Here is an 8067-nt window from a genome sequence, read left to right as displayed (position 1 = left end):
AATCAAAATTAAAAGGTGAGAAAGCTCATGATAACAAACACACCACAAAACTTCAAGGCTTTCCTAGACTACTAACTTAAAACTGCTAATAACAACAATCAAGATCTATGCTTGAAAACTATTACTAGCATAATGTTGATCCACTGATTCATAAACATCTACACCACACTGTGAGAATTCTCACTACAAAGAGAACCAACATTTCTAACAATTTAGATTTGAAAAAGGAGGGAACTCAACACATTCCTTTATTTTCTTACACCAAGAACTTAAGAGGATTTTTTGATTATAAAGACAAAATCTATAAATATTTTCCAAATATCATCTTCTAATCAAAATTTCAGCATAGTGTTCTCTTCTTCTAAAGACAAAAGTCCCTTTACAAAGTCAAAAGGAGTCCTTATATAGACATAGAGGTTAATAACTACCTCTTCGTGGTTAATAACCACCTCAAAAATACATGATTTTGGGAGGGTTAATTAACCTCAAGAAAATTAACCTATACAAGGAAGCCTTTCAAAAGTCAAACTTTTAGCTAGAATTCCTAAAAATGTATATATATCCAATCATTGATTTCTAGCTACTAACTCTATCAATCCAGACACAATTGATCTATCCTGGAAAGCCTTGTAAGAATCTAGGATGATCATCGTTGATTCATAGTTAGGAATGAACACATTTTCCATCCTGAGTTTAGTTGTGAATTATCTATCTTGAATCTTTTTTCGACTCTTGTCGATAGGCTGAAATGTTACAATCCCCCAAAGTAACTTCAACTAGGCTAAGCTTCATCATAGTTTCAGCATCTGATACATGATTCTCTATTTCTGAATAAATTTGGATATTGAAAGGATCAAGAAGAAATTGGCAATCAATATGTTGAAGATAACTTACTATTGTCGCACTTGCAAAAAAAAAGAAACCACCAGAGGAGCTGTTACTACTTCACTTTTCAGCGCCAGTCTTGATGGATTTATGGTGGCTGTGGGATTGCTTGTCTGATTTATGTATGTTTTTATTTTCTTTCCAAAAAAAAAACTCACACTAATAAAGGGCAGACCATAATCACCAGTATTTCTTGGGAGCCTGACAGCATCTTGGTGGCAATGATAAGTGCAACTGGGCTAGTTTTGTTCCCACTCTGAACTACCTTGTTCAAAGTGTCCCTTATGTTATAAATGAAAGGATTATCATATCCAACATCAGATAACACAATTTTACCATTTTCCATGCTAATATGGCTAGGTTAAGATAAATATACTAGAGGCAATGGTCGAGTTTCTTGGGTTTCCTAAGAAAGGGATGATCCTATGTAGACCTGATGATTGCTATATTTGAGAGCATTGGGGAACTTTCTATTGATACTGTTGGCTCCAACAGTCATAACCCATGGTCCCATGTTCTGTATGGAAGAGGGAATGGGTCCATAGTTGCCTACTAAAGAAGAGAAAAAAACCCCCTTGGCCATCGCTCTGAAGGCACCAATGGCTATGGACTCATTATAAAAAGGCTTTTCCCCTCCACTAATTGACATAGAAATAACATCTACATTGTCTGCAACAACGATTTCTATGGTAGCAAGAGTATCATAGTCATCGATGTTACCATTCCATACGATCTTGTAAATGGCCAATATCGCATGAGGAGCCATCCCAATGCTCATTGATGAAATAGTAAGCTCGAATGATTTTCCTATTGTAGTGAGAGGAATTGAATTTCTCCCCAATTTGACATATGCCCTTCCACTTAGGAGGCACATGCCTGAGGCCTCCATCGTTGAAGCTCTTGCTCTTTGGCCATATTCCAGTGTTAATCATGCCCACAATCAAATCTTTATAATAGTTGGATTGAAGCCAAAAATTATAATGCGAGGAGCCTCCCAGACCCAAAAACTATGAGGAGTGGGTCATATGCAATTGCCTCAGAGACAATGGATTTATGGCCATGAATCCATCCTTGCTCTCTAGAGCTGCAACCTTAGCACTACTCAGCTTTGCTGCAAATCCACACAAAACTATATCATAAGTATATAGCAATAGGCCTTTGTCTTCATTGTCTGACCTTGAACTAGAAATCACCTCATTGATGAGAGAGATGTACCAGTTGTCATGAACTAAAAAATGCAGAGGCTTCATGGACCTACTCATGTGAACAATGTATGGTTTCCTAATTGACTCTTTAGACACAACTGTGGTTGTGGTAAATGCAAGTAGAGTGACAATGAGACCAAGCATGGAAAAGAGAGAGGAATTGGTCATTTCTATAAAAGAAAAGCATAGAGAAGTGTTTGAAGGCCCATTACTTTTGGTTTCGTTGACTATCAAAGATAGACCTGCCAACTTCAGTGCCATATTTATGTTCATATGCAAACCCATTACTCGAAGTGATTCCCACATTAACAAGAGTATTATAAACAATTTTTTACCAGTGTAAGACAATGGTCTTATTGGCAACTACACTCTCCACCCATCGATACGATTCAACCCATCCCAGTTGGTAGGTCTGATATACTCAGGTCCTACTCTTGGTGTAAAACTTTACATTGAGGTAGCTTTCTCCTCACAACACACAAGTTCCTTCTTCTTTCCAATAGCAATACTATGAAGTTTTGTGAGAGTGTTGCTGCTAGTGGACATCCTGCTATTCCTCAAAAATCTCTACTTTATCATCTGCTTGGGGTGATTTCTTCAACTTCTTCTGTTTAACATTCTTAGCAACCAATCTGCCTTCTTCATCCAATTCCATATGATGATTTCCTTACTTGCAGTTCTTGAACTTAATCGGCTATAAAAAGAGGTTAGTAACTGTCTCAAGGAGGTTAATGATGGTGAAAGGAAAACATGTTTTTGGGAACGTTAATTAACCTACTCCAAAATTGGCATTTTGAAAGTTATCATTAACCTATTTGAGAAGTTAAGAAATACGCATTTCTGGAGAGGTTAATTAACCTACTCCAAAATGCGCAATTTGAAAGTTATCATTAACCTTTTTTGAGAGGTTAATGGTTAATGATAAACTTGAAAAAACATATTTTGGGTCTCTTCATTAACCTGCGATAAGTTGGAGCTCAGAAGTCAGATATTAAAAATTTCAAGTGCTGGGAATGAGCCAAAGATATGAAGATTCAAAAACTCACAAAAACTCAGTGATAAAATGATCATTTCAATGATTAGAATAGGACGCATTTCACACATAACCAAGGTATCAACAAGTTCAAAATTGAAACATTTTATGACCGAGTAACAACTAGCTCTATCTAAGGACAAGGACTGACAAGGATGAAGCTCGAATCTAGAATAATTAGAATAGTGCTTTATCCATGGGGCTATAGAGTCACTTGAGGGATCACTTTGAAAAAGGGAGGAAACTAGCAACAAAGACTAGAGAACTGAAAGAAAACTAGGCACAACAAAAACTCCTAACTAGACTATATACAAGGTAGGTTTTGCTACCTTAAGTGACTCAAGGTATAATCATGAAAATCCATTCACTGGGTGTGGAAAATAAATACAATGGTGCACCAACATGTGAAAATTCTTTAGCTTCCATGGGTTCAAATATAAGTGTGCTAGTTGAATTCTAACTCTCAAATTCATACCAAACTCCACCTCTCTGGATGACAGAACATATCCAAATAATCAGACTCCCTCAAAAATCTCAGACTTTAAAATTAATCCTGTTTCCTCTTTTATGTCATTGATAACTTCATTTTGAAAGAGTTGAAGTATAAGATTCTCAAGTCTCTGAATGCATTTTTGATCTTCCCCTCTACTTGGCAAGCCCTCTAATTGAATTTCTAGCGATTGATTATCATGAAGTCTTGAACTTGTTTCTGACACTAGTTACTCTTTCTTTTCCATGGGCATGGTCATGGTTGAATCCTCTATAAAATTATTCCAACTAGGATGCACATCCAGGTTATATTGAATTTTCTCATGATCCATTTCTTCTTCCTTATCTTCCAAAAGATCATCTTGAAGTCTTAGGTACTGTGAAGTTATACTGATATTATGGTCAACATGGTTGGTCATCACTTCAAATTCCCTTCCATTAATATCAAAATTATCCTTCTGAAGATCCTTCTGGTGATTAAGACTCAAGGATATCAAACCTCGTATCGTATTTCCTTCATATAATCTATGACGTGAAGCAACTTGTTGAGTTATAGCCATCAAACCTTGTCTTTGAATACCAACTTGAGAATCATCAACAGAAATGCCTTTATCTATGAATAAAGGATTTAAGTAAACATTTTCTTCATAGAGAAATTTACCATCCAAAGATTTTGAGCACAATCTTGGAGTAAATACATCATAAGAGTTTTCTTCACTAGATTCCTCCATGAGATCCTCTACTAGCTCATTACTTTCTTCATTATGGTTATTCTTCTCATAGAAGTTCTTTGGCATAGAATTTCCTATTTGATGAAAAGACTCAAAAAGAGGATTTCCTTGAACTTTGAATGATCCATAGGAATTTAATTTCACTTTTGTTGGATTAAGGGAACTTGTCTTCATATCCATATAGCTTTCATTTTCAATATGTTGAATGATATCTATCCCCTTTTGAATCATAATTTCTTCTCCAAGACAACTTTCATGAAATGTAAAAGTTGATATGCATGATAAAGAATTAAGGTTACATGGGTCAACTTCTTCTCCTAGAAGCTGATTTTTAACTTTTTCATCAATCGATCTTTTAATCACAAGTTCATCAATGTCATCAAAAGTAAAGGTTTCCATTTCCTCGGGTAACACAGATATTTGTAGAAGTTCATTGGTGCTCTTATCTCCACAATGGTAGTAGTTTTAGATTGTTCTATGACATCTAAAGTATCCATATCATCAATAGATTCATCATCATGAATGGTCATCAAATGATGATTTGGAAGATTTTCAACACATAGGAAGTCATCATCTGAAACATTGAGGCACCAAGAAGGAATAAAAGTTGTATGAAATTCACCTTGATCCACATTTTCCTCATCTTCAATCATATGTTGTGTAGTTTCCCGAGATTTTGATATTTCATTTTCTTTCCCATGAGGATTGAGATGATTGAATAATTTCTCTTGGATTTTGAAATCTTCACAGTCATGTCTTGATACATTTGCAAACCCTTCTTCTCCTATAGACTCTCTTCCTTGACCATCTCCTTCATTACACATAGGATCCATGTCTTCTTTCAAGCATGAAGATTTAGATGAATCCTTTCCAATATTTGGATTAGAAGATGTTCTAGTATCAAGAAAATAATTCTTGCATGGGTCTTCTTTCTCAAATTCTCATAGCATTTGAAGTAAAGAAGGATGTACTTTGTTAGGACCCAGGCGTGCATTGCCATAGAAGCTTTTTAAAAATTCAACCTAATTGGGATCAAAGGAAGTATGACTTTGATGAGCAATAGGTGCAAGCATGGGGGCACCTTTTTGACCACCACTATCCATCTTTGATTGACAAGAAACACTTTTATCATCAAGTTCTTCCTTATGCTCACATGTGGAACTTCCTTCTTAAAATGATTTGGGTCTATGAGAGAAAAATTGATTATCTGGGTATGCATCCTTTCTCTACATTTAGAGAGGCAACTCCCTCATATGATATAATTTTGAAATTTAACAAATAAAAATGAAATCAAAATTAAAAGATGAGAAAGCTCATGATGACAAATGCACTACACGACTTCAAGGCTTTCCCAAACTACTAACTTAAAACCACTAATAACAACAATCAAGATCTACGCTTGAAAACTTTTACTAGGATAATGCTAATCCATAGATTCATAAACATCTGCACCACAGAGTGAGAATGCTCACTACAAAGAGAACCAACATTTCTAACAATTTAGATTCAAAAAAGGAGGGAACTCAGCTTATTCCTTTATTTTCTTGCACCAAGAACTTAAGAGGAATTTTTTATTATACAGACAAAATCTATACATACTTTCCAAATATCATCTTCTAATCAAAATTTCATCATAGTATTCCCTTCTTCTAAAGCCAAAAGTCCATTTACAAAGCCAAAAGGAGTCCTTATAGACATAGAGGTTAATAACTATGTCTTCGTGGTTAATAACCACCACCAAAAATGTCATTTTGGGGAGGTTAATTAACCTCAAGAAAATTAACCTATACAATGAAGCCTTTCAAAAGTAAAACTTTTAGCTAGAATTCCTAAAAATGTATACATATCCAATCATTGATTTCTAGCCACTAACTCTATCTATCCAGACACAATTGATCTATCCCAGAAAGCCCTGTAAGCATCTAGGATGATCATTGTTGATTCATAGTTAGGAATGAACACATTTTCTGTCCCAAGTTTGGTTGTGAAGTATCTATCTTGAATCTTTTTTTGACTCTTGTCGATAGGCTGAAATTTTACAATCCCCCAGAGTAACTGCAACTAGGCTGAGCTTCGTCATAGTTTCAACATCTGATACATGATTCTCTATTTTTGAATGAATTTTGATATTGAAAGGATCAAGAAGAAATTGGAAATCAATATGTTGAAGATCACTTACTGCTACCGCACTTGCAAAAAAAAGAAACCACCAGAGGAGTTGTTACTGCTTCACTTTTTAGCATCAATCCTGAAGGATTTATGGTGGCTGTAAGATTGCTTGTCTAATTTATGTATGCTTTTATTTTCTTTCCAACAACAAAACTCACACTAATAAAGGGCAGACCATAATCACCATTATTTCTTGGGAGCCCCACAACATCTTGGTGGCGATGATAATTGCAACTAGCCTAGTTTCGTTCCCACTTTGAACTACCTTGTTCAAAGTGTCCCTTATGTTATAAATGAAAGGATTATCATATCCAGCATTAGATAACACAATTTTACCATTTACCATCCTAAGATGGCCAGGTTCAAATAAATATACCAGATGCAATGGTCGAGTTCCTTGGGTTTCCTGAGAAAGGGACGATCCTATGTAGACCTGATGATTGCTCTATTTGAGAGCACTGGGGAACTTTCTATCGATACGGCTGGCTCCATCTGTCATCACCAATGGTCCCATGTTCTGTATGGAAGAGGGAATGGGTCCATAGTTGCTTGCTGAAGAAGAGAAAAACACTCCCTTGGCCATCGCTTTGAAGGCACCAATGGCTATGGAATCATTATAAAAAGGCTTTTCCCCTCTGCTAATTGACATAGAAATAACATCCACGCCATCTGCAATAGCCATTTCTATGGTAGCAAGAGTATCATAGTCATTGATGTTGCCATTCCATACGATCTTGTAAATGGCCAATCTCGCACGAGGAGCCATCCCAATGGTCATTCCATTGGCAAATCCATTGAAACTTGCTTTACCCATAGCAGAGCTTGCAATAGTCAAAGCAGAGTGAATTCCATGGCCTTCATTGTCTTTTGTAGATTTTATCTTAGTCTTGTTGAGTTTACCATACTGTGCTTCATAGCCTTTGAAGAAATAACAAGCTCCAATGGTTTTCCTATTGTAGTGAGAGGAATTGAATTTCTCCCCACTTTGACATATGCCCTTCCACTTTGGAGGCATAGGCTTGAGGCCTCCATCATTGAAGCTCTTGCTCTTTGGCCATATTCCAATCTTAATCATGCCCACAATCACATCTTTTTCGTAGTTGGATTGAAGCCACAAATTATAATGAGAGGATCCTCCCAGACCCAAAAACTATGAGGAGTGGGTCGTATGCAATTGCCTCAAAAACAATGGAATTATGGCCATGAAGCCATCCTTGCTCTCCAGAGCTACAACCCTAGCACTACTCAGATTTTTCGCAAATCCACACAGAACTATATCATAAGTATATAGCAATAGGCCTTCGTCTTCATTGTCTGGCCTTGAACTAGAAGTTGCCTCATTAATGAGAGAGGCGTACCAGTGTTCATGAACTAAAAAATGCAGAGGCTTCATGGACCTACTCATGTGAACAATGTATGGTTTCCTAATTGACTCTTCAGACACAGTTGTGGTTGTGATAAATGCAAGTAGAGTGACAATGAGACCAAGCACGAAAAAGAGAGAGGAATTGGTCATTTCTATCAAAAAAAACATAGAGAAGTGTTTGAAGGCCTA

At 36.2% G+C, this 8067-nt stretch overlaps 1 pseudogene; it reads right to left on the bottom strand.

Annotated features, from left to right (window-relative positions):
- Positions 1–6957: 6957 nt before the first annotated feature.
- Positions 6958–7587, bottom strand: LOC149560170 (subtilisin-like protease SBT1.7 pseudogene; annotated as a pseudogene).
- Positions 7588–8067: the final 480 nt, after the last annotated feature.

This window comes from Cupressus sempervirens, chromosome 4 (assembly GCF_028749045.1).
Source record: "Cupressus sempervirens isolate cs-2001-9-10 chromosome 4, ASM2874904v1, whole genome shotgun sequence".
Taxonomy (NCBI): Eukaryota; Viridiplantae; Streptophyta; class Pinopsida; order Cupressales; family Cupressaceae; genus Cupressus; species Cupressus sempervirens.
The sequence above is the reverse complement of the archived record's forward strand: the minus strand, read 5'-3'. Positions and strand labels throughout refer to the sequence as shown.